Source organism: Pyxicephalus adspersus, chromosome 5 (assembly GCF_032062135.1).
Source record: "Pyxicephalus adspersus chromosome 5, UCB_Pads_2.0, whole genome shotgun sequence".
Taxonomy (NCBI): domain Eukaryota; kingdom Metazoa; phylum Chordata; class Amphibia; order Anura; family Pyxicephalidae; genus Pyxicephalus; species Pyxicephalus adspersus.
Genome location: NC_092862.1, coordinates 40,950,305 through 40,963,683, shown reverse-complemented (window position 1 = coordinate 40,963,683; position 13,379 = coordinate 40,950,305). Strand labels below are relative to the sequence as shown.

At 35.4% G+C, this 13,379-nt stretch overlaps 1 protein-coding gene across 2 annotated transcripts in view; it reads right to left on the bottom strand.

Moving 5' to 3' along the window:
• Positions 1 to 13,379, bottom strand: part of NOL4 (nucleolar protein 4) — a 152,883-nt gene that overhangs the window by 45,092 nt on the left and 94,412 nt on the right. The window lies entirely within an intron of this gene.

Here is a 13,379-nt window from a genome sequence, read left to right as displayed (position 1 = left end):
CCGGGCATGATCCAACCTTTCTCTCTTTGTGCACCCGGGGATTAGCCTGACTTCCCGAATTTCTCTCCTCTGCACAGTGAGAGCTAATCTTTCGTGTATGAAGCAGGGGAGGGTGTTGCCATGACAACAAGCACATTCTGTCAGTGGGGCTGATCCTGCTGCGCCCAGCCGAAAAAAAAAAAGGGATGTCTGAGAAACACATGCCCTTCTCTCCTCTCCTGGATGTTTCCTTCAGGATTTCTATAGTCAAAACATTTAACTCTGTCCTCTCCAAACTATTTCACAAATCAACTATCAACTTGCTAATACTGTTCAATAATGATATTGTATAGGCTCTGAGGCGAACAAAAGACGAGTGCCATCGGTTGGCCGCTGACGTCCGACCAGATAATTCCGAAATAAACTGGTTAATAATAGTATATGGCCAGGAGCAAAGGGATGCAGAGATCAACTTGTAATCAGCTTGGATGGGTCTATGGTACACACCCTGTTATTATTATTAATATTACACAGTATTTATATAGCGCCAACATAATTACGCAGCGCTTTACAACATAGGCATGTCATTAACTGTCCCTCACAATCTAATGTCCCTATCTCATACATAGGTTAATGTCTTTATGTATGTTAATGTTTATGAAAGTTAATCTTTAGTACAGTCTTAGGTCATTTTTTTGGGGGAAGCCAATTAACCTAACTGCATGTTTTTGGAATGTGTGAGGAAACCGGAGTACCCGGAGAAAACCCACGCAAACACAGGGAGAACCTGCAAACACACTACTGGAAGTTGACTTCTGATACTTAGCTGCTAAGAGATGATACACAACACTGTTATTAATATTTAGGACCTGAAGACTCCAGCTCTTTCTTTCATAGGAATGGGGTGATTTTATATACTATTCTATACAAACCAAAATTCCTCAGCATATTGTTTTCTGTGGGGCTTTTAAGGTCCTGTTCTTCATCCCTTGCAGAATAAAGTCTGCTACAACTTGCAGGGTTAATGTAACCCTATTAATGTTAGAGAAGCTCATATACAGATGGAGTGGATGCTGTCTCAGTAGGAACACAGAGCTCTCGGCCTGGCAGAGGGGGTGAGAAATGCTGCTGCTGACAAGAGTGAATCTCTGCAGGCACAATCTTTCTTGCTTACTAAAAACAAGACATCGCCACAAGGAGATCATGGAAATACAACTCACGTCATAGGCAAGACTATGGAGACCATGTACACCATATGCATCTGTGTATTTCTGAAACCAATTAATAAAACATATTAACAACATGCTATGTACATAACCTCCCAATGGAAGAGCTGTTGTCAGTCCCCCTGGCAGAGAGAAAATCTTTAAAATCCCTGAAAACGAATCCTTACATTACTTTAGAGTTTCCTACATATTCATAAAGAGGGTAAATTTGCTTGGTTCTGTTGTCCTAATACATATTTCCTAATAACATCTAGGTATTGCTATCACTGTCACTGAAATTTATTTTCATCAGGAATCTCTATGTTTTTTATTAAGTTTCTCCTGGGACTTCTGCTGGCTCTCATCAGAAACATGTTTTGGATCCTTACAAAAAGGTAAAATGCACCTAGTAGCTATACGATCTCTATGGAATTTTAGTGCATGTAAGGAGAGGTTGCATGGACCCTAATCCTAACAAAAGAAATGAGAATTATCTGCAATAAATAAAATCACATGCATCCAAATAGCAGGCGAAGTCCAGTTATTAGTGTGCACTTAGCCTTTATTACCACTGAATTAGGGAGTTTGTATTTGCCTTCAATGGGCAGAGATGGGAAGTTGGGTGGAGTTGCCTCATTTTGCTCATGCAATAGTTGTATTGGATTGTGACATTACTATGTCTATTATAATCATAGCAGTTTAAGGACGTAGGACAGTTTTTTTTTGGCCAACACATTCCAGATGCTGCTGCATAAATTCAAACCACAGTCAACATGTGTGATCAGGGTGGACATAAACTCACCCTACATTGTAGCTGGGCTGTTGGCAAAAAAGTAATCACAGCCCCAAACAGAGTGGTATGCACACCATCACACTAAACATATGTTTAGGGGATACCAAGGACTTGCATGAGTGAGCACAGAATCTAAATGATGAGACTGGAGCTCTGAAATATCATTCTTTGATCCCTAAGATTATAAGGCTGATTTACAAAAGAAGCTGAGAATCTTTACACAATAAATTGTGTGAATATTTAACTTCAATTATCTAATCAAACGAAAAGCAAACTTCTGTTCAGTTTGAATACCCAACTGCCATAGGGTTGGGGTTTTGGCAGAAAACTTTGCCAAATCTAAAAGAATGGATAATTCAGCCTCCTCACAGCAGCCAGTGTCAGTGTGTAAAGGAACTGTTAAAAAGAGCTGATAATTCTGTATAGGGAGGAATTTTGTGCTATATTCTGTTTTTGTTATTTTTTTTCTTCTTTTTATTGTTTTATTTGCCATTGGTACATGCCACCCACATGCTTGCTTATTAGTCCATAAAAATAAAAAAACAAGCTTTTCTTTAGACCTCATTCATAAGAATTTCAATACAGTATCTCATATCTTTTTACTTAGGGTGTCCTAGCGTTCATTTTATGTTTTTCTTTTTTTTTTTTAAAGTTACCTCCAGAGTTTTCTCTTCTCCAAAACCTATTCTACTACTCACTCACAAGACTTTGATTTACTCTTTTATTTCACACAGATGACTTTGATTTACTTTTGGATATCGGAGCATGTTTGACCCACATTAAAGATTTTAATAAAAGATTGATCAGATTGGGCTTGCAGGCAGCTCAACAATGACCATTGTGTTGCTGGATGGCTCAGAAGACTTGTATCCATAACATCTGCAGTCTCATCATTTTTTCATTATATTTTTCACTGCCAGTTAAACGGAGTCAGTATAAGGTCCAGAGCACAAGGCTTTTCTCATCTGGGTCACTGAGCCATGGCATTAATAAATGAAGACTCTGCAATTCACTAAAGCGTAGATCAGTCTTGTATTCAATATCTACTTAAGTATCAGAGAAATAATGCTATTGTGCTCTCTGTGTTCCAGCTTTGCCATGAAAGTTGCTTTCTAAGCCATTATTCTTATGGAACACTGTAATTTGCATTACAAAAACTTATTTAATTTGGAAATATACAAAATGTCTTGCAAGTTTCACATAAAGAGAATCATTCCCTATTATCATCATATTATATAATAAGTTGTTAAAGTTAGTATTTCTTTAACTGCCACATGGTACATATTCATATATTACATGTGCTTGTTTTCCAACTAACACAGTAGGTTGAGAAACACATGGCACAGCTCAACAATAAATATTCAGCCTACACAAAAATTGGTCTGATACAATTAACAATTTTACAACTAGAGTTGTAATCAGCAGTATTGCTGCCTTTCTTTCTTAGTATTTTATTTATAGGAAGGTCACATATCAACACACCTTTTAACCCTGGAAGCTGCTATCATTTACTTGGTTTTGAAAGGGAAAGATCCAGGTCTGTTATCCTTATCCTTGCTTGTCAAATTTGTAATTTACTGATCAGGACCAATCAAAGTAAATATAAGGGGTTCTGCCACCTGATACAAATAGTCTTGTTCTGTGTCAATGACTCACCAAACAGTGATGTAGACATGAGGATGACAAACCTGTTGCTTGCAAATTTCACATTTAAAGCGTACCTAAACTCAGAAATTTCACTTTACATAAAAGGGTAGACAACCGATTGACTGGGCTGCAGGATTGAAGGTAAGTGTATTTTTTTTGTTTTTGGCATTTTTCAGTTTCAGCTAGCTAAAGCAGATCACATATAGTCTGTATTAAAGAAAGCAAGTCACCAGCTCCACTTCTGACACTTTTAAAGTAAAACCCATTAAACCTTTTTTGAAATGCTAAGGTATGTAAACACTAAAAATGAATGTCTGGTCTCTTCTGGTCTGTTAAATATACAATGTAAGTTTTTTATATCTGTTTGATAAGCTCAATAAGATATGCATAGATCTAGTTAGCTGCACAGACTTATCTTTTACACTGCCCTCATTTATAAAGGGTTACAGAACCATGCTGCTCTATGTTATCAAGAATAGGAAAAGGACTAAAAATTTTTGCTCTGTTGTCTTTCTGTTGCCCAAAGGAAAAACCTTGATGCCATTGGCTTTCCACAATCTTACAATAAGGCAGGAACAAACAATATACCAGTTACACAGTTACATAGTAAGGTTGAAAAAAAGGCAAAAGTCTATTAAGTTTAACCACTAGAAAAAAAAAGTACTACAAACCAGAATATTCTAGATAAAACCATAAATGCACAGTTGATCCAGAGGAAGATAAAAATACGCTTATAAAGCTGGGTTCAATTTGCTCCAACCAGGGGGAAACAAAAATTATTTTCTGATCCTGTGAGGCAATTGGATGTTCCCTGGATCAACAGTCTCTGTTGTCTTTACTTAGTCTATTCCACATTTTCACAAATCTTACTGTAAAGAATCCCTTCCATAAGTGGAGGTTAAACTCCTTTTTCTCCAGACACAAAGAATGCCCCCTTATCCTTTGCAATGACCTTAAAGTGAATAATTGTAAAGTAAGTTCTCTATATGGACCATTTATATATTTATATAAGGTGATCATATGCTTGTTAAACGTCTTTTCTCAAGGAAGAATAGATTCAGTTCAGCTAATCTCCACTCATAGCCCAGTCCCTCAATTTCTTTTGATAGTTTAGTTGCCATTCTCTGCAATCTGTCCAATTCCACAATATCCCTTATGTGAACTGGTGCCCAAAACTGGACTGCATATTCCAGATGATGCCTGACCAATGTTTTTTATAGGGGCAGGATAATGTCTCCATCTCTGCAGTCCATTCCTCTTTTAATACAAGAAAGTACTTTGCTAGCTTAAGATATTGCAGCTTGGCATTGCATGCTATTATTAAGTCTATGATCTACCAGCGCCCCCAGATCCTATTCAGTTTTTGACTCCTCTAAATGTATTACCCCTAGACAGTATGAAGCATGCATGTTGTTAGCCCCATGTACATAAGTTTTATATTTCTCAATATTGAATGTCATTTGCCACTTGGCTGCCCAATCAAACAATACATTCAGGTCTACTTGTAGATTATAGGCATCCTGTATGGACTTTAGTTACATTACATACTTTGGTGTCATCTGCAAACACAGAAACTATATAATTTATTAAGATATTAAACAGGAATGGTCCCATAATGTTGAGCTGTTGTAGTTTGTTTAAGGCAGTGACATTGCTATTTGCATTTTGGACTTGAGCTCCACCTTTGTGTACACAGAGCAAAAAATGTGTTTAGTAAATTCACCTTTTCTTGGACCCCAGTTTCCTGTCCCAAGACATGCTTAAATAGCCTACATGCGCAGATCTGATATTTTATTAATATGTTTAAAACCTTTTACTTTCTTTTGCAACCTGTCTTTTATTTTGAAGCTTTGCACATTTGTTTCCCTTTTACATCTTTTGTTTTGTTTATTAATGATTTTCAAATAATCATTTTTATATTTTTTAAATGCATTTTTTCTGGATGTTTACTTTTAGGATTTAGGCTATTTTGTATATGTTAAGCCCTTTCAGTTTAAAAATGCAAACAAAATTGTTAATGTTCACATATTATAACAACTCCACCATTAGAAACTAGTAAGGTTTCATTTTTAGACTGTATTGTTTCTTTTTTTGAATGTAATCATTCCACACACTGGCATGAACATGTTCATTTTGCTGCAGGGAGAGCACCTTGCCCTATCAACGTTTTGCATATAATAGTAATTTTAATGAAAGACTTTTGTCTTTGTTACATGTTCAGTTAGAAGACTACTTCAGCAGCTAATTAAACTGGGGTTGTTGAAGTAAGATCTGCAGCAGGGAATGAGATAGTGTTGTTGATGTCCTATGTGAATGAATACAATGTCCATGTCCATTAATATTTTATTATTATTAATATTTAAATAATTTATAAATGACCAACAGATTGTTTAAAACAACTTAAACACCTTTAGGACCACTAATTTTAGTTGGCGCCTTTGGACTCCTTGCAACAAAATACACACCATGTTATCAGTATTATCTGCCTGAAATGCTTTGAACTAAGTGTCATGTCTATAAACTTGTATAAACCATAGGAACAATATAAATCTTTCTTTTTAATTAAGTACCCATGTTCACAAAGTGAGTACTTTTGCAGTTGGCATGAGCCCAGATGTATTAATGTCACAGATTCATTGTATATAGCTATATAATCTGAAGATAAAATTGGTGTAGCGTTGTGAAATTTGATCATGCAGGTATTAAAGATTTTTTTGCTATGAAAAAACATGTGATGTAGAAAGGTGGTTGGTTGATTTTTTTATGTTTGCAGGTATTAAAAAAATTCTAATTGTGAAAAAACACAGTTTTGTGTAACCAATTGTTAAAATAAAAATGTTACCTGGTTAGTCGTTCACTGCCTTGGTCCCAGCCAGTGACACTGTAAACAGCTGGTGGGGGCCCATACAGGATACTACCAGATGAGATTTAGAATAGAATGGGAAATTGGTTTTATCCGATTTTTTTAACATTGGAGTGTACTCACATTTTGAGATTTGTGCAAAATCTATTCAGCTCAATGCAAGAGGCCAGAATATTCCCCAACGTTTAAAATTTGGGTAGGACAGTAATCCACTCACATAAGCATCTCTAATGCTTCAGAACCCACAAATGACCCACAAAAACATAAAAGAGACTCAACAAATGTGTGGGCCATCATGGAGGCAGCTATTAGTAGCTATGAGAATTTATGGCTTGCTCCAGTTTCAGATTCCTTGATGTAAAGCCAGGGATTGTTTTGGCTATCCCAGTGCATGAGCAAGGCCTGTAGTTGGCCTCCGTATTTACATGTTCAACATCTGGCAATATTAGATCTGAACGTTTTCACTTGCAACCTGAAAACTTATGTAGTGTTGATCTAAATATAAGTCCATTAATTTCTTCACCCAGCTATTGTAAAAATCCAGTATTTAAAGAGATGTTTGGCAGGGGGACAGCAGGAGGCCCTCAAAAATGTGTGCTCAAAGCCAGGTCATACCCCCCTATTGATTTTAACAAAATTTGAGGCTTGAACATCTGTAAATTAAATAAGGCATGCATTTTAGTTTCAGAAAAATAAATTTCATTTCACAATATTGAGCAAAATTCTCAGATTTATCCGTTGACCTTCATACAAGCCTTCCTGTGTATTATAGTAACTAAAGGTTTCAAATGATTTAAAATAAGGACTGGCAACAAAGGGTTACACAAATCAGTGTAAGCACCAAAAAACTGTAATAAAAAGATGGTCATTCAAGGTGTTAATAAGAGACACGTGTTACTGACACAATTGTCTGTGTTTTGACAAGGCTGAATCTGGATTTATATGAATAATTTTCAATTGGACAAAATGCTAACTTGCATAAAGGCACATGATCCACCATAATTAGCATGAAACAGAATCGCCCGAAGCAATGTGCATATGTTACTGTAATATGTCCACACTGTCAAGAAATGCCACTGGAAAATTATGTCTGACAAGTGCCGATTGTAAGGACTATGCGCTATGTGTGGTTAGGCTGGAGGAAGCCTTCTTTTAAATGAATGACTGAGTCAACTTCATCTTAATTGGATCTTAGGTTTGATTTGATATGGATGTTGAGAACATTCTAATACTCGGATTGCTTTTTCTTGTTTTATATGTTTATGTGCATGTATTACAGACATCTTTTAGATAACTTGTGTACTCCTTTAAATGTCAGTGAATAACTTTCTATTACAATCATTTTATTTGCCAAAAACATATAGAATGATAACACAAGAAGAACTATAATATTATCAAAAATGTATGGTGGGATGCAATAGTGAAAGAGAGAAATGTCATGATTTAGGCCTATGATCATCATCATTATAGTCATAAAGGAATACAGGTATGTTGCTTTTTTAGTAATAAATAATTGTCAGGTTATGTAAATCTTTGATGAGTGGAGATTTAGAGAGTGTCTTTAGGTTTATGAGGTATGAAGTGCTGATTGACAATGAATGGGGAATAGATAGATAAAGAATAGATGATTAAATAGGGCATTTACAACTGTGGGTTTTAAAAGTGTTGTCCTTCCTAAACTATGCACAAATACCCCAAATCACAAGTCAATGTACATTACTTTGAAAATCTTTTAGCAGGAGCATCGGTTGTGTATTTAGATACTTTGCTTCATGTGCTCCTCAGTAATTCACTGTGGAGACCAGTTTAGGTGAAGGAGAGCATGTTTGGTACAGAACATGCTGTCAAATGGACATCTCATGCCTAAAACAAATAAGCAATAATCTAATGTGTAATAGTGCTTCAATCAGAGGTATTTATTCAAGAAAGGTTAAAATGTACGTTTCCAGAAACACACTTTTCTTTTCCAAATACGAACTGTATCAAGGTGCCAAATCTACCCAGCTATCAATTTATTATTCTGTGACACAGATCTATCAATCAAATAAAATGACACAGCAGTAGATGATGGTTCATACACAGTATAGAATAACAGTAGAGCACATAATACCTTGTCTGGCTTCGTGATATTAATCTAGATTTATGTAGATGATAAATAGTCACACCAACCAGAATCATGTTACAAATTCCTAATGCATGTGAAGTAATAAAAAAACATGTTTGCACATTTTCTTCACATTGTGTCAAATGTGTACATTTTGTGTAAAAGTTGGTGAATTTTAGATAAAAACATTTATACTGTTAATAGGAAACATTTACAGTTACTATTGCCATACACATATTTAAAATGTAATAAAGGGGGTGGTCATCTTACTGGCTGTCTGAAGTTAGTTTACCAACTTTTCGTTTCAATGATAAAGGTGGGCAAAATTTTGAATGTTGGAATTATGGTTTTCACTGCATCAGTCTACTGGTATGAAAAAGGTCTATGCATTCAGATCTGGCATGAATGAGGGGATATTATAAATAGAAGTCTGTTTTGTGACCTGGGGAATGGTGAAGTTGGACATAACTTTAAATTTATAGTTCATTGAGCACTGTTAATACCTTGCTGTCCTAAGCCATAAAGCTTCAGAAAACTGTGTTAAGGTCTTTCATATCATATCAACACTTTTCCTGCTCAGTTCTGTTGTTTGATTGTTCTCCTTGCTCCATACACTACATACAGTATCATTGTGCATGCCTTATGCACTATTTCAGTCTTGCTTTTTGTGTTTGTTTGCACAAAACATTATTATTCATTACTTACATTTAATTTTCTCTTTTATATTAGCTCTTTTTTGAAGGTACCCTTGTGTTATTCACACACACTGCCCCTAAACACATCCCAGTATCTCCTGCTTCCCCATTACATAACTATTACTTAAAATAAGTGTATTGCTCCATCTTTGATATATAATGTATCACTTCAGATATCATTTTTGTTCAATTCATCTAATTTGGGAAAGGTAGGGGGGCAATAGATCACCAACACTGATATGAATATTTAGAGAGCTTGAATGGAGTAATAGTTAGTCAAAGTTGAATGTCTCACTATGGTTTAGTTGTTCTCATGTGTCTTCATTTTGTTGAGCATGGTGACCGCTATGTTTGAGAAAAAATGAGAATAATAAAATACAGTGACTTTTTAGGCTTTGTAAATTATACATATTATGGGCACATTTTATTATTTAAAAAAAAAACCTAAACACCCCAGCCACCTAGCAAATGTATAATTTACACCCTTTTTGAGCAAAGGTAAACTATCTAGTACTTTACATCCACTACATTATGTACATAAGCATCGATGTTTGAGCCTGGAAAGCAAGCTCTTTGGTGTTGATGCATTCTGCGATCATATTTACTAGCTGATTCCTACTCTGTTATGTAAAAAAGGTATGCCATTCTGTGCAAAGTGTGTCTGAACTTCAAGAGATTACTGTTACCATGACAGCGATCAATGCCTTCCCATCGACTTACTGTATGTCGCTCTTTATTTAAGGTCACACAGTTTTCCTCAGCTATTTCAAACAGAGGCTTTAAAAACCCACACAGACTATGTCAGTTCAGCTGAGTTTTTACTTTGTTCTTGTATATATAAATTATGTAGGTATACTTTGTGCTCTTATATATTCACTTAATGTATGAATACTTACCTTTAGCAGGAGTTTATATGAAGGTCTTCATTTATTGTTACTAATCCTTAATAAGCAATAAATTAAACAAAACATCACCCATTATACCCAACAGACATGTGATTTGTATGGTAACAATTGTGGGAACATCAAGTTTTTTTGTTGTTTGGATTTTTGGGAACCTCAGGTAAAATTGTTCTTGCAGATGTTGTGCAATAAAGCACTAAGGAATTAGTTAAAGAGGTGTCTAGTCTTAACCAGAGGCAGATGGAATGGTCTATACCAACTTTTTAGTAGTGTTGGAATTGTCTGTCTTGCCCCAGTTCATAGGTAAAACCGAACCAAACCAAAGTATATTTTTAGACCTTTAGATATTCCAATCCAAGTTCTAACCAATGATGTCCCAATGTTGCAAATGACTAGGACGGGGTGGGCAAACCTTTTGGCTCAGGGGCCCCAATGAGTTTTAAAATTTGACAGATGGGCCTGGGACAGTACCAAATGAATGGGGAGTGTTTGTATGAACTGACATAAATTACGCGTAAAAGCCATTAGTTAAAAGTAAAAAAAAAAAAAAAAAAAAAAAAACTTACTTTCAAATCATCAATCAATCAATATTAGTGAGAACAGTGTTACTGGTCAATCTTTTTTGCTAGTTGACAATTTTGTACTAATATTTGATGGACCGGATTAAAAAGCCCAACAGGCCATAGTTTGCCTGTGCCTGGTCCAGGAGCAAGCCAAGCCAAGTTTAAAGCCGAAAGAACATAACTGAATGGTTAGTATAACCAGAAACAGCAAATTATGGAATTGCAATAGAGGTCTAGCCCACATGAATACAAACAGCTTTTCTTTTACAGTTTCTAATTAATGCCATTTGTTAAACTACATATCTGTTAAAAGATGGTAAAGGTATGGCCTTAAACGCAACATGTTAAATCAATCTACAAAAAGGATGTGTAGCAAGTAAGTTAGGTGGATTTCCACAAACTGTGGTTGTACTCAGCAATAGGCAGTTTCTTACAAAGCTAAAGCGCTCTAAGGGTAAGTCTTAATCTTAGAATGCAGTGTGCCCTATACAGGTGTGTTTGAACTGCAGGTAAAGCTGGTAACACAAAGCCTTTTCTTGTCAATTATTGTTTGGTATTTAAACTCATACTCTGCAAAGGCACAGACTGTAGGTAGCATGGAACAGTATGTTGATTTTAATACCAGCAAATTAACATAGAGTTGACATAGATGCGAATGCCAAGCTTTGTTTTCTCAAGTATCAATTATTACAGGTCAGCATGTTATTTTATTATTATTGTGTATGACACCCTTTAATGCATTTAAACGATATTATTAATAAAACAATAGAAATCAAAAAACACACTAAAATTTAAAAAGGTTTTGTTTAAACAAACCTAGGCATAGTTTCTATTAGTTTCTTGCTGTTTTTTTTTAGAAATGTGCATATATCTTCATAGGTTCATTGCAGACAACACCAGTTACCTTTGATTTGTATGGGCACTTAGAGTGTAATAACAGTAAACACCACAAATCAATAAAGCTCAATAAGAAACGGACTAGGAAGAGAGGCTGAGAGTAAATACGATTACTGACAAGGTCCCAAATGACAGTTTAAATTTGTAATTTATCCACAGTGGTGTTTTAGAGGTTTTCAATGGTCTTAATCTTATTTTTGCAAGTGTTTTAATAATTGAAAAATCTATGTTTTAGGTAAGCTTAAAACAAACAGTACCTGGCTGTTCAAAGCTGAAATGTGAAAAAATTCTGACATGAGAAAATAATGGTAGCTGCCATGGCTGACATGCATGCAAAATACTCATTGCCTGGTAGCTATGCTGACATTCTGGCTGTATTTTTGTAAACCGCAGAGGATTGTTTGCCAGGATTGTGAAATGTATGTTCAGACACTGGCAGATACATGTTTAGAGATACAAGCAATAGAAACACTCCAGGAAAGGCTACATTGTTTGGACCCAAAGGGTTCAATAAAGCTCTTCATGGCTGGAGAGAATACACTTTCATCAGTGAACCTGGGTGATCAAATAAACCTAGAAAGCATTTCCTAAAAGTAATTTGCTATTTGTTAGCAAATGTTTTTATTCTTGGACCTGATCAGTTCCAGGTTTGCTGGATCACCCAGCTTCACTGATGAAAGTGTATTCTCTCCATATATAGTATATACATAGTGCACTGTTTTCTTACTGTTTAGGAAATTGGTTAGGATCCTTAGAAAAAAACTATACCTTTTTAAGCAGTTCCAGTAAACAAATATCATCTCCTTTCTTGCAAGTTTTATCACAACATCTACAGAATAAACCTGCAGAATCCCTTTCAGGTTATTTGTTTTATTTTTATTTGCTGTTTGTAAGATTTCCTTTCACTAGGGAGATTTCCTTTTACTTCCTGTGCTAATGACACAACAATAAATGACAGGAAACTTCTCTAAATAATCTACAAAATTGCTTAAGCCCCCCAAAAATGTTCCTAAAACAGAGGATTTTTCCTCACCTATTGCCCAAATCACAACTCAAATGGTAAGAATTTCCTTTTACTTTCTGTCTTCTGACAATGGATACCAAAATAAAAAAAAGGAGGTAATCTCCTAGGAGGAACCCAGACAGCAATACAAACATGACAGTGGGTCCAACTCTTCTGTAATTTAACCAAAACTATTTTTTTCTGCTTTTACAACTAGTATGTATTCCTAAACTTAATGCTACCTGTCACCTGTGGAAGGCATGCGCAACAAAGTTCCAGTGCACAATTCTAGTTGAGATCAAGTTTCTTGTTCTTAAGCAAAAGCACACTCAACTCATGGTGGAAGACCTGGTATATTCACCTGGCATCTCACAATGTAATTCTAGCACCTCTCTACTTACCTCCTAAATACATTAGGTGCACAAGGTAAAGTGTTGTGCTATTGAATATTCTCCTAACTGTAATCAAAATTTTCATACTGAGAGTAACCCTTTACATGCATTGTAGTTTTTACTACCTGGTACTCATACTTGTTATCTTTTTGTGTTGATGTAAAAAGCTTACATCAGCACAAACAGCTGGCATTTTTTCCTGGTTTACTGGACAAAAAATCTGTATTAAAAATATTCTAATGGTACCTTTTTCTTATGTCTTTAACACTTATCTTCCCATGTCCTTTTCACTTACCTCAACTGCTTTTAGTAATGCTTTAAAAAAAATCTACTAAT